General features: G+C 41.2%; 1 protein-coding gene across 2 annotated transcripts in view; it reads left to right on the top strand.

Moving 5' to 3' along the window:
* ctbp1.L (C-terminal binding protein 1 L homeolog) overlaps nucleotides 1–25,539 on the top strand; it is a 362,230-nt gene that overhangs the window by 77,142 nt on the left and 259,549 nt on the right. For both annotated transcript variants that reach the window (XM_041586903.1, XM_041587067.1), the window contains one exon: nucleotides 9,693–9,765. The gene's annotated coding sequence lies outside the window, so the exon portion shown is untranslated. The remainder of the gene's footprint in view (nucleotides 1–9,692; nucleotides 9,766–25,539) is intronic.

Raw genomic sequence — 25,539 nt, 5'->3', positions numbered from 1 at the left:
ATATCTACCACTTGGTGGGGTATGAGAGCATTTTTAGCAATGCAGTTGTCAGGATGCTGTTTTCTGGTTGCCTTCTCATTGCTCTGCTGATAGGCTGCTGGGGGGAAAGGGAGGGGGGGATATCACTCTAACTTGCAGTGAAGCAGTAAATAGTGACTGAAATTTATCAGAGTACAAGTCACATGCCTGAGGGCATCTGGGAAACATGTCTAGCCCCCATGTCAGATTTCAAAAATCTGTTTTCTCTTTTGTAAAAATGACTTCAATGCAGTATTCTGCTGGAAGAACACTATTAAATGATGCATTTTGTAAAAATAAAAAACATGTTTTCCCATGACAAAATTCTAAGGACAAAAGTTTTAGTAAAAGATGCAACAATATATTTCAAAAAGTGCTATAGAACAATGTAAAAGTCTTGAGATTTCCACCTTGGTATATGCCTTCCATAGAGCACAATCAATAGTCACAATGTATTCATTCTGATAATACACTAGATTCCTCTGTAGTAAAGTATAAAGAATAATTTCTGTATCATGATTGTGTGTTTAGTTAAAAATAACATGTTTTAATTTAATATTCTTTCCAATAATGGGCCAGATTCAATTCTGTGATAAAAGGTTTATCATTTGAAAACTCATGGATTAGATTCAATTTGAGATGCAATTCAATTCAGAAAAAGTTATCTCACAGTTTATCACGTGAAATTTTCTATGGAAAGAAACTGAAACAAAATTTGGAGAAAAGTTTTTTCTCTTTAAATGGAATCTCTTCCATGAGTTTTCACGTGATAAACCATGAGATAATATTTTCTCACTGAATTGAATCTGGCCCTTTATCTTTTAGTTATCTGAGTTATACTAGTTCTGCCCCTGAGCCTTAACTATTGGCAATCAATTAGTAACTGGATTTCAGCTGTTGCAGATAGAAGAATAAAGGCAAAAATGGTATTGGGTGCAAATTTGCAGAAAATTTATACATTTTCCCAAGTGTATTTTATGGTCTGGAAAAGGTCTGAACTTCCTTGAATCCTATCAGATTCCAAGGAAAGCCTTAAACATTGAGAGTTGAAACAGAGGGGCAGATTTACAAAAGGGTGAAGTGACTAACATTAGCGAAATTCGGCAGTGTGATGTCATTTCGTTACTTCGCCAATATACTAACGGTCGCTGGCATAACTTCGCTAGCAAAGGAGATAGACTTCCCATTTCAAAGCTGGAAAGAGTCAGAAGAAGAAGAAGAAGGAGAATTCAAAAACTATAAAAAAAAGAAAAAATGGTTGAATTGAAAAGCTTCTTAAAATTAGCCATTCAACAACATATTAAATGTTAACTTAAAGGTGAACAAAACAATAAGCCAACAGTTATAATCAGCCCTTACCAAATGTTGTAATACTAGAATAAGGTTCTCCAGGTGGGTACAGACCCTTGTGGGTGCCAGTCTAGGAGAATTCCCATCAGCCTATAAACATTTTCTTATTTCACCTTCTTTCTAATCTTATCTAAGAAATGACCCATGGTGTCAAGTTTTCCGGTGGACCCTAGAAAACACAGTTGTTACTTACTGCAAGGTCCAAGCAAACACCAGGATTTTGTGGCAAGTGTTCTTACACTAGTTTGCAGCAGGTGTTCTTACACTAGAGTGTTGCTTTATGGCAGATTTCAAAATCCTTAATCCAGGTTACCAAACTGCCAAAAACTCATTCACCACTGATCACTTCAAGGGTATCCATTGTTGTGACACTTTCACCCAAAGGTTGTTTGAGAATCAACTAAAATCACTAGAGAGTAACCAGTCACCGCTGCTGTTGGGTGGTGTCAAGACCGCCGGGAGCGCGAGGAGTCGCGTCCGCTCCCGGCGGCGAAGAATCCAAGATGGCGGCGCCCAGTCAACCCACGTGGGTTCCGACGCCGGCGCCGTGACGTCAGCGCGGCGCGACGGTCGCAGGCGCGCTGACGCTGGCGCAAGGGCGCCAAATTCAAATATAAAAGGACGCCTGAGACGCCAAGATGGCGCCCGAAAATAGGATCTGTTCCTGTATTGATTCCTGGGTTCCCTGTTGCCTATTCCTGTTATCCCTGAGGATATTCCTGTTTGATCTCTTGTTGCTTACCCCCTGCCTGGACTTTGGACTTTGATTCTATTCTGCCTGCCTTGTGACCTGTTGCCTGAACTCGATTACCCTTTCTGCTTTATCCCTGGATACCACGATCCTGATCCCTCCTGAGGGGCTTCCTCCTAGATCCGGACTACTCCCCAGAGGGGGCTCCCGGCTCCCTGACATTATTTTCGGGCCATGGATCCTTCTGAGGAAGCCACACCTCATGTCGGACGAGCGCTCCGCGGACTGGCATCCCGCATGGAGGACTACGAAAACCAGCAGGTTCGCATTGGGCAAGCACTCGATATCCTGCTAGCTCAAGTGCCTTCTGAGCCTTCCACTGCTCCACCTACTGGAGATCCCCCATGGCGGCAGCCCCTACGAACGCAAGCTACCCGACAGGTGAGCCTCGCATTCCACCTCCCCCTCGCTTCAGTGGGGACCCACAAGCCTGCAGGGGATTTGCCACACAATGCCAAATTCAATTTGAGTTCCAACCCACACAGTTTCCAAGTGAGCGTTCCAAGGTGGGGTATGTGATGTCTCGATTGGAAGGCAAGCCACTGGAGTGGGCAACGTCTCTTTGGGAGAAGAATTCCCCGGTGACTTACGATGTTAAAGACTTTCTCCAAGCTTTTCGCATAGTCTTTGATGCTCCAGGTCGGGTTACGAACGCCCCTGCCCGTCTCTTGCAGCTCCGGCAGGGAAGCCGCAGTGTCAATGAGTACGCTATAGACTTCCGAACTCTGATGGCGGAGACTTCCTGGTGTGATGACGCTTACAAGGCCGTATACTACCAAGGCCTATCCATCCGCATCAAAGATGATCTCGTCTCCAGAGAGACTCCTGACACCCTGGAAGGGCTGATCGCTCTATCCATTAAGGTTGACACCCGTCTCAGAGAACACCAGGTGGAGAGAGAGCGCAGCAGACGATTTTCTCCCATGTTGGCCCCTCGCTTTCAAAGGCCGATTCTGCAAGCACCCGCTGTCCCTGTGACTCATGTGTCCACGTCTCCTCTGGAGGAACCTATGCAAGTAGGAAAGGCTCGCCTCTCCGAGCAGGAAAGACTCCGAAGACGTATGGCAGGTCTCTGTTTGTACTGTGGTGGGCATTCCCATTTTGCCAACACCTGTCCTGCCAAAGCCAAGAGTTTTGTACCCCGAGGTATGTCTCAGGTTTCTCATGTAGGGGGCATCACTCGAGGGCCTCAGGAGAAGTATCAAAAAAATTCACGCAGACTCCTCCTTCCTTTGCAGATTCACCTGGCAAGTAAATCTATCTTCGAAAGGGCCTTCCTCGACTCCGGAGCGGATGGCAATTTCATGGATGCCTTTTTTGCCGAACGCATGAAGATTCCCCTGCTTCCATTGTCTTCACCCCTGCGAATTACCGCCATAGATGACAAACCCCTGGAGTTTGAATTCGTCACAAAGTTCACGGCGGAACTTTCTGTACAAGTTGGGGCGCTGCATCAAGAAAAACTTTCATTCTTCATCATTCCCTGTCCCTCTACTCCAGTAATATTGGGTCTTCCGTGGTTACGTCTGCATAACCCCTCCATAGACTGGTCCACTGGGCAGATCTCTCGTTGGAGTTTATTTTGCCTGCAACATTGCCTTCCGCCAAAACCCCTCGAGAAGGTGAATGTCTCCTCTGCGGAATTAAAAACTTTGCCCTCCACTTACAAGGGATTTTCCGATGTCTTTTGTAAAAAGTCGGCAGAGTTCCTTCCCCCACATCGCTCCTACGATTGTCCGGTTGAACTCCTGCCAGGAGCTATGCCCCCCAGAGGGCGCACCTACCCTCTCTCTCCTGCAGAGACTACCGCTATGAAGGAGTACATCCAAGAAAATCTCCAGCGGGGGTTTATCCGCCCTTCTACCTCTCCTGCAGGGGCTGGGTTCTTCTTTGTGGAGAAGAAGGACGGAGGCCTTCGGCCTTGTATAGACTATCGGGGTCTGAATAAGATCACCGTGAAGAACAGGTACCCCCTGCCCCTGATTGCCGAGCTCTTTGACCAGCTGAAAGGGGCAAAGATTTTCTCCAAGTTGGATCTCCGGGGGGCCTACAACCTCATTCGCATCCGGGAGGGTGACGAATGGAAGACGGCATTCAACACTCGGGATGGGCACTATGAATATCTTGTTATGCCCTTCGGCCTATGCAATGCCCCTGCCGTCTTCCAGGAGTTTGTTAATGATGTGTTCCGAGATCTCCTAGGAAGGTTCGTAGTCGTATACTTGGACGACATCCTGATCTTTTCCAAGGACCTTGAAAGTCATCGCTCCCAGGTGAAGGAGGTACTCTCTCGTCTGAGGAAGAACTCTCTCTTCGCCAAGTTGGAGAAGTGTGTCTTCGAGGTATCCAAGATCCCCTTCCTAGGATACATTATCTCTCCAGAGGGATTTGAGATGGACCCCGTGAAAGTGTCGGCCATCCAGGAGTGGCCTCTCCCACTGAGTACCAAGGCAATCCAGAGGTTCATCGGATTTGCTAATTATTATCGACAGTTCATCCGGGGGTTCTCTTCCCGCATTGCACCTATCCTGGCCCTCATCCGGAAAGGGGGTAAACCCAGCCTGTGGCCTCAATCCGCCATAGAAGCCTTTCAGTCCTTGAAAGAGGCCTTCACGTCCGCTCCTGTTCTCCGACATCCCAATCCTGCACTACCCTTCTGCATCGAAGTTGATGCTTCTGAAGTCGGAGCCGGAGCTATCCTGTCTCAGAGACACTCCACTGATGGAAAATTGCACCCCTGTGCGTTTTCTCCAAGAAGTTCTCATCCGCAGAGCAGAACTATGATGTCGGAAATCGAGAACTCTTAGCAGTCAAGCTTGCCCTTGAAGAATGGCGTCACCTCCTGGAGGGCTCTGAAATTCCTGTCCAGATTTTCACAGATCACAAGAATCTGGAGTTTATACAGTCCCTCAAGAGGCTAAATCCCAGACAAGCCAGGTGGGCCCTTTTCTTTTCCCGTTTTAACTTTGTTTTGACTTATCGCCCAGGTTCCAAGAATCTGAAAGCCGATGCCTTGTCTCGTAGCTTCACTCCGGTGGACCGTGACCCTGAGAGGCAGGAACCAATCATTCCACCAGTCAAGATCATTGCCTCTCTGTATCCCCAATTTGCCGACCAGATTCTGGCTGGGCAGTCCTCGGCTCCTCAAGATACTCCGATTGGCATGGCCTTCGTCCCTCCAGAACTTCGCCTGGCCATCCTGCAACAAACCCACTGCTCCAGACAAGCTGGACATCCTGGTCCGGCCAAGACCCTTGAACTCTTGAGGCGCCTAGTCTGGTGGCCTGATATCCGCAAGGATGTAAAGGACTTTGTGGCTGCTTGTAATGTCTGTGCCACTTCTAAGCCTAGCCATTCCCGCCCCAGCGGGTTGTTACAGCCTTTGCCGGTTCCCTCTCGTCCGTGGACGCACCTCTCTATGGACTTTATTGTCGAACTTCCTCCCTCCGGTGGGAATACTGTGATCTGGGTTGTCATTGACCGCTTCAGCAAAATGGCCCATTTCATCCCTTTGAAGAAGTTACCCTCTGCGGTGGAATTATCCCAACTCTTTATTAAGTACATCTTCCGCTTGCATGGTTTCCCGGTGGAGATCGTCTCCGACAGAGGCACCCAGTTTACCGCCAAGTTCTGGCGTTCTCTATGTAAAGACTTGGGAATAACACTTAAATTTTCATCTGCCTACCACCCGCAGACGAATGGGGCAGCTGAACGTGTGAACCAAGCCTTAGAACAGTTCCTGAGGAACCACGTGTCTCTTTGCCAGGACGATTGGTCTGACCTCCTCCCGTGGGCAGAGTTTGCTCATAATAATGCATGTCATTCCTCCACAGGAAGGTCTCCATTTATGGTGGTGTATGGACAGCACCCTCAAGCCTTTCCTCAGGACTTCGTGTTGTCGGACGTCCCGGCTGCAGATGATCTGACAGCCCATATGCTTGCTATTTGGGCTGCAACCAAGTCTAATCTGGAGAAGTGTGCTCTAGTCCACAAGACTTTCGCGGATCGCCATAGAAGGCCCTCTCCTCCCTACAAGGTGGGTGATACTGTCTGGCTCTCTTCCAGGAATATTCGCTTGAAGGTGCCATCTCCCAAGTTGGGTCCGAAGTTCCTGGGTCCATTCCCCATCTTGGAGATAATTAACCCTGTAGCCATCAGACTTCAACTCCCACCAGAGATGAGAATCCCCAACGTGTTCCACGTCTCCCTGGTGAAGCCCACCGTCTCCAACCGTTTCTCTGGTGTCCAATCTCCTCCTCCTGCTGTCTCTGTGGAGGGTCAACAAGAATTCGAGGTGGAGAGAATCCTTGATTCCAGAATCTCCAGAGGGTCCCTTCAGTACCTCATCCATTGGAAGGGCTTTGGCCCCGAAGAATGCTCTTGGGAGGGACATCGTGATGTGCATGCTCCTCGTTTGGTAAGAGACTTCCACTCCAAGTTTCCCCAGAAACCAAGTCCCGGTGGTCCTGAGGCCCCCCGTGAGGGGGGGGGTACTGTCAAGACCGCCGGGAGCGCGAGGAGTCGCGTCCGCTCCCGGCGGCGAAGAATCCAAGATGGCGGCGCCCAGTCAACCCACGTGGGTTCCGACGCCAGCGCCGTGACGTCAGCGCGGCGCGACGGTCGCAGGCGCGCTGACGCTGGCGCAAGGGCGCCAAATTCAAATATAAAAGGACGCCTGAGACGCCAAGATGGCGCCCGAAAATAGGATCTGTTCCTGTATTGATTCCTGGGTTCCCTGTTGCCTATTCCTGTTATCCCTGAGGATATTCCTGTTTGATCTCTTGTTGCTGACCCCCTGCCTGGACTTTGGACTTTGATTCTATTCTGCCTGCCTTGTGACCTGTTGCCTGAACTCGATTACCCTTTCTGCTTTATCCCTGGATACCACGATCCTGATCCCTCCTGAGGGGCTTCCTCCTAGATCCGGACTACTCCCCAGAGGGGGCTCCCGGCTCCCTGACAGGTGGTAAACATTTCTCTCACTATTTGCCTGTCTCAGATATTATATTCCCCTATGTTACTCAGCATTCTTAAGGGAAAGAATGTTGTTTTTTTCAATTTGCCTTTATTTCTGTAAAATGAAATTACTCTGACAACTGGCTGAGACACATGGACCCTGGGGGAAATGCTTTGCATGGTGGTGGCAGAAATAAATACATGAAGATATCAGATGGATTTAAGTTTCTCACATCGTTTCTGGATTTGCTCAGTGAGCAGAACTGCGGGCTTAGTGATTTTCTCAGAAAACATACGGTTGAGATCTGAATTTAAAAAAGATTAAAAACCTGTAAATTTTTGGGCTGCTTTTCAGTAGATATTTGGATGATTATAGCCTGCATAGAAAAGTGTCATGAGCCAACATAGAGTAAATGGAGAACATTTCATGTAGACAATTGGTTCAGATGACTCACAGTTCTACACACTGTCACTCCGTCTATAGATCATTGGTTCTGTACCAATGGTTCCCAGGGTGTGTTTGGAGTAATTGTAGCTCAGTCTGGAGGCTAATATTTGAGATTTTGGGTGAAAGCCAGTTTGATCTCCTAGATATCCCTGAAAGTCCAATTTGATTGTCAGTTAGAGTGAGACATATTTGCTGCCCCAGATTTTCTTGCCACCATGGTTTACTGGCTGATACATCAATGTTCACCTTTATCTGTAACATTGTTACAAACGAATACACGACCTGATCAATAGTTGAACCTCCAAGGGAGGATTGAACTGGAGAAGGCTGACAATTATTATGTTGGCCCAAATATTAACCTATATGATTGATAAGTAATGGAACCTCAGCCTAGAGATATACTAAATTACTGAGTGGACATAAAGCAGTCTATAAAAAAGCTGCATGTGGGTTTGAAGAAACTTGAACTTGATAGATGAAGGCCTACTACACCACTTTAATCTGGCTACAGGAAGCTCTGTATAGGCTTAGTAATAATTTTATGTAGATTACACAGTAAGGGGCAGATGTATTAAAGGGATACTGTCATGGGAAAAAACATTTTTTTCAAAATGAATCAGTTAATAGTGCTGCTCCAGCAGAATTCTGCACTGAAATCCATTTCTCAAAAGAGCAAACAGATTTTTTTATATTCAATTTTGAAATCTGACATGGGGCTAGACATATTGCCAATTCCCCAGCTGCCCCAAGTCATGTGACTTGTGCTCTGATAAACTTCAATCACTCTTTACTGCTGTACTGCAAGTTGGAGTGATATCACCCCCTCCCTTTTCCCCCAGCAGCCAAACAAAAGAACAATGGGAAGGTAACCAGATAGCAGCTCCCTAACACAAGATAGCAGCTGCCTGGTAGATCTAAGAACAACACTCAATAGTAAAAACCCATGTCCCACTGAGACACATTCAGTTACATTGAGAAGGAAAAACAGCAGCCTGACAGAGAGCATTTCTCTCCTAAAGTGCAGGCACAAGTCACATGACCAGGGGCAGCTGGGAAATTGACAAAATGTCTAGCCCCATGTCAGATTTCAAAATTGAATATAAAAAAATCTGTTTGCTCTTTTGAGAAATGGATTTCAGTGCAGAATTCTGCTGGAGCAGCACTATTAACTGATGTGTTTTGAAAAAAAAACATGTTTTCCGATGACAGGATCCCTTTAAGGTTAAATTTTAAATTAGAATTCGATTTTTCGAGTTGGATTTTTGGTCAAAACTCACACATTCGAGTTGGGAATAATCCAAACTCGAATTCGAATTCCAGATTTATCATACCTGGACCCTGGGAACAATTTAAATTTGACTATTCTCCACCTAAAACCTGCCGAGTTCATGTAGAAGTCAGTGGCAGAGGTCCAGTGACCCATTTGAAGATGTTAATAGCCTTCCTGACATTTAAGTTTTTTTTTGGAGAAAAGACTCGATTCGAGTTTAGTTGACTTTGGTTCCAATTCAATTCCAGTTTTCTGGTTATTAATATTCGTTCGAGTTTTAGATATTTGATTTTTTACCTAAATAATATATGATTCGAATTTTGAGGTTATTTGAGTTCATTTGATAAATCTGCCCCCAGGTACAGGTATGGGACTTGTTATCCAGAATGCTCGGGACCTGAAGCTTTCCGGATAACAGATCTTTCAGTAATTTGGATCTTCATACCTTAAATCTACTAGAAAATTATGTAAACGTTAAATAAACCCAATAGGCTGGTTTTGCTTCCAATAAAGATTAATTATATTTTAATTGGGATCAAGTACAAGCTCCTGTTTTATTATTACACAGAAAAAGGAAATCATGTTTACAATTTTGGAGTATTTGAATAAAATGGAGTCTATGGAAGACAGCCTTTGTGTAATTCGGAGCATTCTGCATAACGGGTTTCCGGATAACAGATCCCATACCTGTATAAAAATAGCACATTTATAATATTAAAGTTTTTGATGATGCTTTTCCGTCTTCAGGAACAAACATATTTCAACCCACAACAATGAAAAACATTCAAACCATAACCAAAACTTGTAAAGTTATTAATGTTCGAACCTCACTCCCCACCCTTTTCTTATATACATTACATATATATTTTGTTGTGTTGATTCTAATTTTTTCTTTTCAGACAAAGGAAAATTCTAAACCCGTGGATTAGTGAGCAGGGCCTCCGGAAGAGGCTGAAGACTTACAAGAAAGTGGTACGTTAATAGGAAATAATAGAGTGTGGATGTTAATTGGACTGACAGCAGTGCTTGCTGCGAAAATATAATAATAGTATCCATGTTTATATTTTGTACATGACCCGTGGTTCTTAAAAGTCAAGAAAAAAAAGTCAAACATGTTCTGTTTCCTTTCTTAAGAATGTATATATTTAATATATATCTGGTTGGATTTCTTTCTGTAATCCAATAGGTGGTTAGGAAATCATTTTTGAGAAGACGTCATACGACTTTAAACATTTTCCAACTTTAACTCTAAATATAGCCAAGTTCTACCGTTCTGAGCTGACACATCCATCCGGCAAGAGACAGGCCTGCAGGTTTGATTTCAGATGTTAATATTGAATATAAATGTACACAAATCATTCATTTTATATTCCATTTGTAACACCAAGCAAAATGTGATTAGCTTCCTAATCCCGAGAAAAAGACTGAGGGCTCTTCAAGAATAATAATAACGACAGTGCAAAATAGGCAACCGCATGACTGACACATTGAAGTATGACTGCACAAAGGGGGAGGGGGGTGGTTGGTATAAAAATGCAAAGATAGCTTCTCAAAAAAGAAAAATATAATATTATTAAATGCTTTTACTGGCCTTTCTTATGACATTGGAGATAGGCAGAGTATAGGTGGTCACATCACCAGAGGAGACTCGGAGAGACCTTGCAAGGAGATCTAGAACTTGACCTGATCCTTTGGGTTTTATGAGTTTTGGGATGACCCACACTTCACTTAGGGAAGCATATTGCACCAGGGGATGTACATATAGAAGTCTATAAAAGAGGGTTTTTACACTGATTAGCGTTTGTTGCTCACTTCTTGTGATGGTTCCCTGGATGCTCCGTCTCTGGCACCCTATATAGATCCAATGTATTGTGAAATGTGGGAATCAATCACAACAGCAGGTTACCTGCAATTCAGCTGTTTATTGTGTAACCACACAACATGTTTCAGGCCTATTGGCCCTTTTTCAAGTGTGTAAAACCTAGTGTGAAATGAACATATTTATACACCACATGTGTTGCTGTCCCGCCCACCAATTAACAACCAACAGGATAGTTAACCCTTAAAGGGAACCCGTCACCCAAAACAATTATTCAAAATCCTATTTTATCACATTAGTCAAGCAAAATGAACTTTAATTACACTGTATAAATTATTTGAATCTTGTTTCCTTCAGTCTGGGAATTCAAAATGATAGCAAGCAGGCAGCAGCCATTTTGTGGACACTGTTTTTTAGGAAAGCCTTGTATCATCTCAGAATCTTGTTTGTGCACCAGAATGGGGGACCTGATGTCCATCCCCATGTCCTGGCTACACAATTAAATGGTTAAGAGAACGGGGGAATGTGGGGAGAGCAGTGACATCTAGAAAGTGCTGAATGGAAAGTGAAAGTAATTGTCTGTCCCGCCTCTATGCCCATGGCATAGAGGAGGGGCAGACAATATTTGAGTGACAGCTGAGATTTTTAAATGAGGTTACAACAGCTTTGATAAAAAATAGAAATTGGATTTCATGTTTAATTTGAAAAGGACTTTTATTATACAGAGTTTTGTGTCTGGGTGACAGGTCCACTTTAAGTCCTTATTAACATCTTGGAGAATTTCTTAAGTGGTAAGTCCGTGTGCCCCTGTTCAGTGTCCATGTGTCCATCTCCATATGTATGGCATAGTGTCTAAACATCCTTAAAAAGTCAAAGAAGTTTTTCCCATTGAAATTAAAAATAATTATATATATATAAGTTTTCTGTATATATACACATGGTACTGCTCTATTCTAAGCCTACCCTGAATAACTTGAAAAAAACATAATTTATGTACTTATTTATAACTTTCTTGTCTGCAAATGTTTCATCTTAGGTATAATTAGTTCTATCTTACCATTAGTTGGTTTCTATATTGCGAGTACTATAACGATATTTATTCTAGACTGGGCTGTCTTCAATATCTGTGGAGGAAAACAGGTAGTTTATTATCCTAAAAACTGTACCATTGGTTGTTAATTGGTGGGTGGGACAGCAACACATGTGGTGTATAAATATGTTCATTTCACACTAGGTTGTACACACTTGAAAAAGGGCCAATAGGCCCGAAACATGTTGTGTGGTTACACAATAAACAGCTGAATTGCAGGTAACCTGCTGTTGTGATTGATTCCTACATTTCACAATACATTGTACGTATAGAAGTCACAGCTAATATCCTCCTTATACATTTTAGTAGCAGTACTATATCCCTTACAACATTTGTGTTCTTTGGACAACTCATTTGAAAGACCTATATTCTTTGATAATGAAATATTGGTCATGTTAGTGGAGTTTAGGTGGCTATACGTGGGCAGATCAAATTAGCAGATCTTTATCCAATATGCCCACCTTGAGTTCTCCATCCATCCATCGGACTGGGAACAACGCAAGGAATGCAGGAGGTCAAAGCGAGGAGCACATCAACGAACCAATGTGGTCCTTGATCTGATGGAATTTTTAAACCTGCCCGGTCAACATCTGCCTGATTTTTGGCCAGATGTCATCGGGGAAGCCTGTCGGAGGGCCCCCATACACTGACCAATAAGTTACCAACTTGGTCTGTCGGCAGCTTTTATTGGGCTGTGTATGGCCACCTTAAGTGTACAGCTTATCAGTCATAACTGGAGACCTTAAGGTGGCCATAGACGCAAAGATCCGCTCATTTGGCAACATCGCCAAACGAGTGGATCTTTCCCTGATATGCCATTAACCAGCATGGCTATATCGGGGGTAATCTGATTGTTCGGCCGAATGGCCGAACGATCCGATTACGATGTGCCATGGGCTCCAGCGGGATCGGTCTGGTCAAAATCAAACCTGACCGGTCGACCAAACGACTGATCTCCGCCGGACGAAAGATGTCGGCACACGCCACACACGATCCAAAAATCGTACGAATCCTCGATTCATACAATAGGATCTGTGTGTCTATGGTCACCTTTAGAGTTACTGCTTTGAGCCAAAGATATGGAACTAATTTTTCAGAGGAGGGACTGATGAAGGCAGCAGGTTTGTACTGACAAAACATCTCCACTTCTTTGTACTCGAGACATTTGACATTTTTATTGCCTTCATCTGCCCACAGAGAGGAGAGAAATATTGCTGACAATCTTTCTTTCTTTTCTGTGTGAACATGATGGCTGTATTTTGTTTCTAGCAGCCAGTCAACCTTAAATTATGGGCTAGATTGGGTGCTGGCATTTTATCAGCCGATCAACTTTAAATGAATCATAAGCCGAGCACTGTTGATTTCTTTCTCTCTTTTATGTACTGGTTCTGCCAAATATTGTGTGTAGTTTCCTTTCAACCCAGGGTATAAAACAAGAAGTTACATTTTAGGTGTGATGTGAATCATTAGCTGGGAGTGTTAAGAAAACAAGTTCTTCTCTGTCTCATTTTACATTACTAAGAAAGTTTTAAAATAAGCACTGGAAAGTGTCCTGCCATTTTTTATAACCTTGTCTCAGACTCTCCCTTTGAATACATTTATCCGCAAGTTCTTTTCTTTCAACAAATTTTTCTGCTTGTTTTAACTATATCTATTTTTTTCTGTACTGTCTTTAATCAGTTGAGTTAATAGAACAGGGTTTGCAGCAAATACATATTTACTACATATCCCAAAGGTGGCCATCAACTCATTGTCCTCCAGGCTGAACAACAGGTAGCTCCAGAGGCCATCCCTTTAAACTTGATGAACTGAACATTCATTTGAAGCAGTATAGGTGGTTCTTTGAGGTTCTTCATTAAACAATGAGGAACAACAAGGTCAAGGTTGGGGTTGTTTTCCCTGGAAAAAGGGTCTTACGAGCGGACATGATTACTCTTTACAAGTACCATTAGAGGACATCATAGGCAGAAAGCAGGGGTCTTTTTCCCCATAAAAACGATGAACGCACCAGAGGCAATCTCTTTAAACTTGATTACTGAACTTTCATTTGAAGCAGTGTAGGTGGTTCTTTGTGGTTCTTTATTAAATGATGAGGACAGACAAGGTCAAGGTTGGGTTGTTTTCCCTGGAAAAAAGGCTCTTGCAAGGGGACATGATTACTCTTTACAAGTAAATTAGAGGACATTACAGGCAAAGAGCAGGGGGTCTTTTTTCCCATAACAATGTTAAACGCACCAGAGGCCATCACTTTCAACTTGAACTTTTATTTGAAGCAATGTAGCTGGTTGTTCATAGTGAGGACAGTGAGGTTGTGGAATGCACTGCTGGGTTTACCCAGGAAAACCAAATATTGTTTTTTTTAGGACAACTGTAGTAAGTTATAGGCTTCTAACAAAAAACTTATATTTTCCATAATGTAAAGTAGAAACATGCATGAAATATGGATGAAATTACAATTGATTTGGAAAGGCCCATATCTCCAGAGCACACCAATGTAAATGCATATATTCACCAGGGTTGAATTTAATGAACTGTTGCCTTTTATTCAACTATGCAACTGTGATAGGATTGAAGGCTGGTTTGACATGTACTTAATAATAAATTATTCAATGTGTGAATACACACCGCAAAGCAGGAAAATATCTATATTTTCAAAAGTGACCCTTTGCATATTTTTGTATTCAATGTATTCATTGGTAGTAATCCTTCTGCTCAGAGTATCTAAATACATTTTAAAATGCGCAGGATGAGTAAATGTAATGCAGGCGTCTGTAACAAAATAGGGTTGGACCTAATAATGGATAACAAAGGAACTGATGTTACTTACAAAATCACTTATTTATACAATAGGGGTTATGTAACACTGTAAAGAACATAAAAGAATGTAGAATAAAGAATCGTGTGATTATATATAACATATTGCATATATATTCTGATGCATGAAGTGCCCCTACTGTTTCTTACTGTTCCGACTGTGTGACAGATAGGGGGTTATTTTTATCAAAGTTCCAATTTTAGAATAATGTGAATAATGTGAACAATACGAATGGTATGTTATTTATGAAAAAATTCTAAAATTTGATCTAATAGTTCCAGTTCGAAAACTCGAATCAAATTCAAATCGAGTTTTCCTCCAAAAAAACCCCGTGACTTTTGTGCAAAAATTTTTTTTCTGACTTGTGCCAGATTTTTTTGACGAGTAAAAGGTAGTTTAATGGAAGTATTTCTATTTCTTGCAAGACAATATACACCCGGGAAGACTTGTGTTTGCTATATTGTTGACAATAGGACTATAACTCAATGTATGTACTCTATTTACTGTATAACCCGTTTAATAGTAAAACTGATCACATCTAGTAAAACGATGAGATATTTCCTTCTTCACTTCTACTTCTCTTTATAAAATCCTCATTTTGAAACAAGTGTTGCATTTCCAACACATTCTATTTCATTTTTAATCTTCATTAAAGAATGCCCAAAATATGTCAATTATAAGGAAAAAGTCTATAAAGAACATCAATTAGATGGAAACATTTTTATTCTCCTTATCACTTAAGAACATGAACGCCCCAAAATACACCCGGGAAGACTTGTGTTTGATATATTGTTGACAATAAGACTATAACTCAATGTATGTACTCTATAACCCATCTGATAGTAAAACTGATCACATCTGGTCAAACGAGGAGATATTTCCTTCTTCTCTTCTACTCTTTTTTTTAAGATCCCCATTTTGAAGCTAGTGTTACATTTCCAGCACATTCTACTTCATTTTTTTATCTTCATTAAAGAACGCCCAAAATATGTCAATTATAAGGAAAAAGTCTATAAAGAACATCCATTAGATGGAAACATTTTTATTCTCCTTATCACTTAAGAACATGAACGCCCCAAAATACACCCGGGAAGACTTGTGTTTGATATATTGTTGACAATAGGACTATAACTCAATGTATGTACTCTATTTACTGTATAACCCGTCTAATAGTAAAACGATGAGATATTTCCTTCTTCTCTTCTACTTCTCTTTATAAGATCCTCATTTTGAAACAAGTGTTGCATTTCCAACACATTCTATTTCCTTTTTAATCTTCATTAAAGAATGCCCAAAATATGTCAATTATAAGAAAAAAGTCTATAAAGAACATCAATTTGATGGAAACAATTTTATTTTCCTTATCACTTAAGAACATGAACGCCCCAAAATACACCCGGGAAGACTTGTGTTTGATATATTGTTGACAATAAGACTATAACTCAATGTATGTACTCTATAACCCGTCTGATAGTAAAACTGATCACATCTGGTCAAACGAGGAGATATTTCCTTCTTCTCTTCTACTCTTCTTTTTAAGATCCCCATTTTGAAGCAAGTGTTACATTTCCAGCACATTCTACTTCATTTTTTATCTTCATTAAAGAATGCCCAAAATATGTCAATTATAAGATAAAAGTCTATAAAGAACATCAATTTGATGGAAAAATGTTAATTTTCCTTATCACTTAAGAACAGGAACGCCTCCTTTATCCACCATGGATGCAATATGTTTTTTTTAATTAATATTTGCCACAAATTGATAATTATGTCAAAATTGTTGAAATGATTACTGTAATACTGGGACATTTCAAGAACATCAGAGTAATACTGTATGTACTTTGTGTCTATGTATTAAAACAAGATATTATATTTGATCGTTGTATTCCGCAGTTTCAAAACGTTCTGAAACCTCAAGGATGGGGATTCACTGCGGAAATAATTTCCATCCTGACCTCAAAATGGCATCATGTAGCTACCTCAATCGATTGCTAACTGCCCTTAACCTGACTGCCCTTGCATTAATCAAAGTCTCCCTATGCTGATGTTGTAACCTTTCCTCCAATCTTCCATCCAGCAACTGTCCTCTGTCCATGGGGGAAATGTCCATAGACTGATTTTCTACTGACCTTGCCTTTATTTGTTCATGTTATGTAAATACTTCTCTAAGGCAGAAGAGAAACTTGAGTCTTCCAAACCTTTCCCTTGACATTAACTATTTTTACTTCTCTACATATCAAAGGATGGTCAAAGCCACAACCCTATCTCAGTCAAGACAAAAGACAGCCTTGTAAAAATGCTCTCCATAAATAGGTAATATTCCTTCACAGCACAAACATCTCTTTACGTATAAGAAATGTCAAGTTCAGGAGGGGGAAATGACACCTTAAGAAGGAAATTATCTTTTGTGAAATTCATTTTCGTCAGCCAAATTCTAATTTTCATTTCCTTTTTGTTATCTCCCCCCAATGCGTTCAAGTCAGCACATTTACTGTTGAAAGTAAAAGGCTCCTTCTTTTTATTTCCAAAGCTATCAAATATGCCAAGAGACCTTTATCAGCGCACTAAAAATAATTTTTACAGTAAATTGATTTGCGGCACGAGAGAAATTTCAATCAGATTTAGCATTAAGAACTCACAAAAGGTTAATCCCCTGCCAGTGTAGTGATGTTGGTTATTCTTTTAAGCTTTTTGCTGTAATGGTGATGTCACTGACTTGAAAATGGCCCTTGTTTTCCAAGGCTGATTAGCTCTAAACTATGAAATTAAACTGTCGATTCCTAAATAGATGTTGGTTTTACAATTTTCTGCTGATCACTGAACAAATTAAATTGACTTTACTCAGATGTTCTATTGGTGCTTTCAGCTGAAACATTTCAGAATGATGCGGTACATACAGTACATCAATTTGTGCTTAATATCTATAAATGTGAACTAAACGAGTAGACCATGTACCTGTTATTACATTACATTACTAGGATCATGTCTACTCTGTGGTAGTGAGCATTCCACTCTGATTCGGATTGAAAAGCTTCACCATAGGGTAAAGGGAATTACTGAAAATGTATTTAATAGATATAACTTGCCCCCCAAGGTAGAAATTGGATCTATACCAAACCATACGCGCAGGAATTCTATATATCACCCTCAGTAGGTTCATTATAGAAGACATCACCAGTTATTCCATCGACCACTTTCTTCGTTCATTTCCAAAAAGGTATTTTCTAGACATAATAAGGGGATTATGTCCAAGGTCAGACTGGGCTGAAGGAACACCGGGAAAAAAATTGGCGACTAAGGTTCGCTTCTTCTGCTGGCAACTGGGGGTATTCCCATGCGGCAGCCCCAATCCAACACTTTTTGGGGCAAAGTCATTTAAGGCTGAATTTTCACTAGTGAACGATCTGCCACACTTTACGCCAGTTCACCAGGTGCAAATTTGTCACCAGTATTCTAATTCACTTATATTCGAAGTTGCGTTTCAGCAGCTGAAATGCTGGCGAAGCTTTGCTAACGTTAATTCATAGTGATCTTTCGCTAGCATTCAATTCTGCCTAGCAAAGCTTCATTAGTACTCTTATGCTTAGATCAATTTGAATAGAGCGGGTGCATATGGGTCGTATATATGTCTTTATTAGAGATGTTGATGAAGTGGCCACTTATTATTATTACAAATGTCCAAGGAAGCAAAATATAGATAAAAAAACATCCTCTAATGCCCTAGACATGAGCCCACCCTAAAACAAATGTGGTATGCCCCTCAAATGGTTGGAAAAAAACATTGTTAACACAAAAATCTTTAATAGTTAGGACTTTTGAAGGCAATCCATCTTTAAAAAATCAAAAGTAGCCAGTGTTTTTTAGAACTTTTATGACTTTCCGGCATTCAGGATATGATGTCACTGACATAAGATTGAGGAGGATGTAGCGTCATCTTATCAGTTCGCCAGGTCTAAGGTGGCGAAGGAAACTCTGATGAAAGTAACGTTCTGTAAAATTCACACTTTAGTGTATTTGCGTAGTAACAACTGTTCGTCAGAGCGTAAATTCGCCTGGTAATAGGACGCAAAGCTGCAATAGGGACGGTCTCTTTAACTAGCAAATTGTTGTCTGCGCCTGTTACTAAATTGGCGATGTTCCTGCAGATGAAATTTCTGGCAAATTTTGGCTTTGCCCTTTAGTAAATCTGCCCCATTAAGCCTCTTGGATACTGTACCTCTTATTAAAGGACTTTGTTCATTTTGTATTTGTCTTTAATGTGTATAAGAAGGGCTAGTAATGTAAGAAAAAATAACAAAGTATAGATTAACACATATTGACCATGTAGTTGGAATCTCCAAAAATTATTCCTGTTTATAAGGTTCAATGTGTCACTTTGGAAAGCCTTTACTATGTAGGGCACTTAGGCTATAGTGATAAATAGTTTTATAGAAAACAAAGTGAGGGTCACAGGTATACATGACATAGGAAACTCTTTCAGTCCCTATGGGGACCCTAGATTAGGCGTGCCTATTGATAATAGTCACTTACTATGCAGGGTACTTATCTGTAGGGAAGGAAGAAATGAGTTTAATATAATGTAAGAAGTGTAGACACATTTGGTCTTCAAAGAAGATACTTCCACTCCAACTTCTGAAACACAGAGACAATGGAATGGCATAAAGACAGTAACAAAGAGCATTTCATGTGTATTAGTCATTAGCCATATGCTTCACTCCTAAGGGACAATTTAAGTGTGTTAGGCTGTCTCATCAATTTAGGGATGGATTGTCATTTAAAATATCTAGAAGACATCATGTAGACATGAATTCAGTTATCAGGTCTGCCCTATTCTGAAAGGTTATTTTAGGTTAAATAATCTTTTCATCTTCTAAACTGAAGCTTCCATAATGAACACACTAACGAAAGAACTAAACCAGATTTTGTTTTCAATATAACCACACACTTCAAAGACGGGGGGGGGAACACTTCATATTTTGATCTTATTGTTCTTGCACAGCCATCAAATAAAATTCTTTGGTGTCCACTAATTAATTCAGTTTAAACATTGAAAAAGCAAAGCTCTAATTGAATACGCCGATGGAGTTCACAGAAGCAGCAGTTAGGTTGTTATATGGATACAATAGACTTTGAAGTTTTCTGAAATGTAATTATGCATTGCATCGTTTTAATGGTACCACCTATACCCAATACTCAGAGCTGTTTCTAGAACTTGGCGTAACTTTATTTGTGACATTGAATGTGATATTTTTAAGAGCAATTTTAACAATTTTCCTATTTACTCATTACTTCGCACAGTTGGTTTGTTAGGAAGAAGCGCAATAGCCGATTTTCTACGGCTTCTGAAAAACAGCCATATAACATGCTTAATGCTCTTACGGTGTATGTAATTATGTAGCATTTGAGTTAAACTGGATCTAAGGAGATAACATGGACACAGGGGGGGGGATTAAGAAAAAAGACCATTTGATATTTATGGCTCCTTTACGTGAGGGTTCACTGGCAGTGGGGAAAGGTGGCTATTTGATGCTGGTGGGAATGGAGATACATGGATGGAATATGAGGGCACAATGTAGAGCAACTTCTGAATAGGGGCACAGATACATGGGTTGCAAACACATTTGGACATAGGATGATGACAATAATAAGTAGCAGTTAGGAGATTCAATAAGAGAGCCACCGGAGAGTGCCAAATCATTAGATACCCACCACTCATACACCACACACCATAGTATTTATTTACTTCCTGCCTCAGTCTGGTACTTCTTTTTAGAAAATGCAGTGGCCTGGGGTATTATTACTTTGAGCACTGTGCCACCATATTGTTTTGGTTTCCAGGCATATGGTGCTTTTAATTAAGTTGGGTGGCTATGGAAGAATATGTTGCCCTCAGATAAAAAATACCTTCAGCTACAGCAATGTTTAAAGAAGAGAAGTTCCGGCCATGGCTTAGAATTATATAATATAATGTACTGTTACCTTGTACTGGTAAAGGTTTTTGGTTTGCTTCAGAAAGAATTCTATAGTAGTAGTAGTGCTATAGTAGATAAACAGGCTACTCTGTAGCCTTGAGGGCAGCCATTCAAGCTGAAAAAGGAGAAAAGACACATATTACACATTAGATAACAGATCAGCCCTGTAATTGAATACAATGGGAGTGCATATGTTATTTGCTATGGAAACTGTGCCTCGAATGGCTTGGCTACACAGCCACTTGTTTATATAAACTATAGTAGTGTACCAGTGCAGGTGAAACAGTACATTATATTTTGCTTTACTTTTATTATTTTAATTTATTTTTTGTGTTACTGTTTCTTGAAGTGACTAGAACTACTGGGACTTGTACATAGTCAAGCAAATTCATAAGAGGATTTAGGAAGAGGGTCAGGGAGGGAGGATTTAGGAAGATGATTGGGAAGGGAGGGTTTAGGAAGAGGGTCGTGGAGGGAGGGTTTAGGGATTTTGGTTGAGGAGGGATGATTTAGGAAGTTGGTTGGGGATGGAGGGTTTAGGAAGAGGGTCAAGGAGGGAGGGTTTAGGAAGATGATTGGGAAGTGAGGGTTTAGGAAGAGGGTCATGGAGGGAGGATTTAGGAATTTGGTTGAGGAGGGAGGGTTTAGGAAGATAGTTGGGGACGGAGGGTTTAAAAAGAGGATTGGGAAGGGAGGGTTTAGGAAGTGGGCCAGGGAGGGAGGGTTTAGGAAGAGGTTCATGGAGGGAGGGTTTAGGAAGATGATTGAGGAGGGAGGGTTTAGGAAGATGGTTGGGGAGGGAGGGCTTAGGAAGATGGTTGGGGAGGGAGGGTTTAGGAAGATGGTTGGGGACGGAGGGTTTAAAAAGAGGATTGGGAAGGGAGGGTTTAGGAAGAGGGCCAGGGAGGGAGGGTTTAGGAAGAGGTTCGTGGAGGGAGGGTTTAGGAAGATGATTGAGGAGGGAGGGTTTAGGAAGATGGTTGGGGAGGTAGGGCTTAGGAAGATGGTTGGGGAGGGAAGGTTTAGTAAGATGGTTGGAGAGGGAGGATTTAGGAAAATGGTTGAGGAGGGAAGGTTTAGGAAGATGGTAGGGGAGGGAGGATTTAAAAAAAAGTCAGGGAGGGAGGGTTTAGGAAGAGGGTCAGAAAAACACTTGGCTATTCGGAAAAATCACTTGGCTATTGCTACTTCCTTTCTGGAAAACAAAAGAAGATGAAATATGCTTTATAGCAGCAATACTATTCCTGTTCCTTTAAAGGGGACCTGCCAACTCCTTTTTTATGATGTTGGTCAAGCAAAATAAACTTCACTTTATAAATTATTTAAATCTTGTTAGTCCTGGAATTCAAAATCACATGAGGCAGGCAGGCGCCACTTTGTGGACATTTTTATTGAGACAAGCTTTTCATTGTGCCAAAATCTTGTTTATGCCCCAGAATGGGGCACCTAATGTCCATGTCCTTGCACTGCCTAACCAATTAGATGGTGAGGAGAGAAGGGGAATGTGAGGAGTGCAGTGATACCAAGGAAGTGCACAATTGCCTGCTCTGCCTGGCCTAATTGCCTGCCTGGCATAGAGGAAGGGCAGGCAATATATGATTGACAGCTGAGATTTTAACGTGTTTATAATGTGTATAGATTTTTGAATAAAAAAAGAATTTGGGTTTCATACTTAATTTGAAAAGTAATTTTATTATACAGCTTTTTATGTCTGGGTGACAGGTCCCCTTTAAGCCTATAGAATTACTGGGGCTTGCCCATAGCAAATTCATAAGAGGGTTTAGGAAGATGGGTCAGAATGGGAGGGTTTAGAACAGGATTGGAAAAAACACTTGGCTATATTTCCATTTCTTTTATGGTGAACAAAAGAAGCTGAAATATGCTTTATGGCAGCAACATCATTGTCCAGCAAGTCAAAACAAGAAAAAATTAAACATTACTTATGGGTTTGCACATGTGTTAAAAAGGTTTAAATTTGCATTCTCAGTTAAGCCTAGACCACAGATACTGCTTCCAGTCTACCATTTTTGTTTAGCAAATTATTGTGAATTAATAATAATAATTGTATATTTTGGAAAAACTCAAAGTTGGTGTAAAACACAGTTGGGGGCAGATTTATCAAGGGGTCGAATTTCGAAGTGATAAATACTTCGAAATTCGACCATCGAATGGCTTTACTTTGACTTCGAATATCGAAGTCTACATTTTTTTCACTGAATTTGAATGTTTTCATCCATCGATCTAACGATTTTTCTTTGACTTCAAAAAACTGCTCTAGAAGGTCCCCATAGGCTAACATAGCACTTCGGCCGGTTTAATTTGGTAAGTATTGAAGTCGAAGTTTTTTTTAAAGAGACAGTACTTTGATTATCGAATGGTCGAATATTCAAACGATTTTACTTTGAATCGAATTCGAAGTCGAAGTATCCTATTCGATGGTCGAAGTATCCAAAAAAATTCCTTTGAATTTCGAATTTTTTTACTTCAAACATTCCCTCAAATTCACTTCGACCCTTGATAAATCTGCCCCTTGGTGTCCTGGTTTTTGTTTTTCAGAGCAAGTTTTTTTTGCTACCTTTGTAAATATCCTTATATCAGCTAATGCATATTACTCCCACTAATAATTATAAGGCTTCTTTTTTTGCTACATTTGAAAAATGGTCGCACACAATTTCTTGTTTTCATACGGAGTTAATTCAGTTAAATCCTAATTTTCTATATTAACTTGGTAGGATCCATTAAGCCCATTTAGAAAATGCTTTTGTAAAAGGCTAAATGTAATAGTTTTGTGGTGCAAAATGGATAGTTTCTTTTTCGAACATTTTATGAACATTTTCACCAAGAAGTAAGGCAGCCGAAGAAGTGTTTCTCGAGAGCTTTTATTGTTATCTGTGCTGCTGTGCTGCATGGATGATTTATCCCGCATAAAACCAGATTATAGTAGCTCTTATGTTCAGAAGTACATCTTTTAACTCCATTACATTCTGCCTCTTTCAACTTGGGAAGAGAGACTGTGTAATGTACAATAAAATTTAATGGGATAAAGTAAACACTCCAAAATATTAACTGGCAAGAAATGTACTGCCGTAAATCACAATGTGGGGATGCTCAAAATGAGGGTCAATGTATGAAGGCCATTCAAGTGCAAAAAAGAAAGAATAAAATGTGCTGAAAATAAATTTACCGGCATTACTCTTGCAGCTACATTTAGCAGCATGTATTTGTGTATTTACAATGAGGCATGTGTTACGATACCTGGTGGTCCAGTGGTGCAGTGGGGACACCCGCCACTCCGTTCGCGGGGATGCCCGCAATCTGCTTGGCATGCACCAGGCGTGATCGGTCTTTTACGTTATATGATGCTGTATGATGATGTTTCGCTGCAATGATGTCATCACGCAAGGTGTAAAGTTAAAGGTGCCATTACCTATTTTTAATTGCCCAACAAATTTTCTGCTTTCTAATTTCCTGGGTGCGATTTCTGTGTCTGACCTCTGTCTGAGCCTGTTGCCTGTTATTGTTTTTGGATTCCGATTTGGTACTTTGCTGTTTTTCTGATTATTGACCTCGGCCTGTCCTCTGACTACACTCTGCTCCTTCCCTGTTTTGTCTGTGTATGCTCTGGGTCCCTTGCCTGCCCAGAACCCATGCCCTTGTTCTCTCACTTTAAGACCTTGTGGCATCTGAGTAGTGGAGGGCTCCCCCAAGTGAAAGGTGTGTAATAGCGTAAAATGTTAATGGTTTACTATAAGTGTTTAAGTAATGGTTAATACATATATTTAGGTTGGCCACTAAGGGGAGCTAGATAACAGTTGTAAGTGAAAGTCCCCAGTGGGTGGAGAATAGAAAGTTATAGAAGGGAAGGTTTCAAGAAGTGATTTCAGAGATGCATCATGGGAACGAAGATGAGCAGAGGGCATTGCAGCAGTAGAGTCATCTCCTGGAAGAGGTACTGAGCCTAGGTAGTGTGAGGCCTAGTGGTGTAATAGTACATTCTAGGAAGAGTAAGTTAGAGAGGTAATTAGTATGGGCAGCTATGGCCCCAACTAGGAGTTAGAGGGTATAGTGTTCCCTGTGGGAATCCCGCCAACCAGGGTTTAAGTGAAAATGCTACATCTGGATAGTGCCAGCTAGAGATGTCGCGAACTGTTCGCCGGCGAACTTGTTCGCGCGAACATCGGGTGTTCGCGCTCGCCGGAAGTTCGCGAACGTCGCGCGACGTTCGCCATTTTGGGTTCGCCATTGTTGGCGCTTTTTTTTGCCCTCTCACCCCAGACCAGCAGGTACATGGCAGCCAATCAGGAAGCTCTCCCCTGGACCACTCCCCTTCCCTATAAAAACCGAAGCCCTGCAGCGTTTTTTCACTCTGCCTGTGTGTGCTGAAGAGATAGTGTAGGGAGAGAGCTGCTGCCTGTTAGTGATTTCAGGGACAGTTGAAAGTTTGCTGGCTAGTAATCGTTTTGATACTGCTCTGTTATTGGAGGGACAGAAGTCTGCAGGGGTTTGAGGGACATTTAAGCTTAGGTAGCTTTGCTGGCTAGTAATCTACCTTCTACTGCAGTGCTCTGTATGTAGCTGCAGTGGGCAGCTGTCCTGCTTCTGATCTCATCTGCTGACTGCTGCAATAACAGTAGTCCTTGTAAGGACTGCTTTTATTTATTTTTTTGTTGTTTTACTACTACTACTACTACTACTACTATAAGAGCCCAGTGCTATTAGTCTAGCAGTGTTGGGGAGTGGGACTGGTGTGCTAATCTGCTGCTCCTAGTAGTTCAGCAGCACCAACTTTAATTTTTTTTTTTAATATTCTTTTTTTTTTTATTTTACTTTTTTTTATTTTACTACCGCTGTAGTAGTGTATAAGTTGACCTTTTAGGCATTATTTGCCCTGTAGGCATTATTTGCACACTGTTTTCTTCAACCCGCCATCGAGCTGTGTGACCTTGTTCACATTCTGTCTAAATATCCATAATATTACCGTCTCCAGAAAAAACACCGGAGTCACTTTTTTCAAGCAGCCATAATATATTTTACGTAATCCGTATCCACC

The sequence above is a fragment of the Xenopus laevis genome, chromosome 1L (genome assembly GCF_017654675.1).
Source record: "Xenopus laevis strain J_2021 chromosome 1L, Xenopus_laevis_v10.1, whole genome shotgun sequence".
Taxonomy (NCBI): domain Eukaryota; kingdom Metazoa; phylum Chordata; class Amphibia; order Anura; family Pipidae; genus Xenopus; species Xenopus laevis.
Note: the sequence above shows the minus strand (reverse complement) of the source record. Positions and strands in the feature narration are given on the sequence as shown.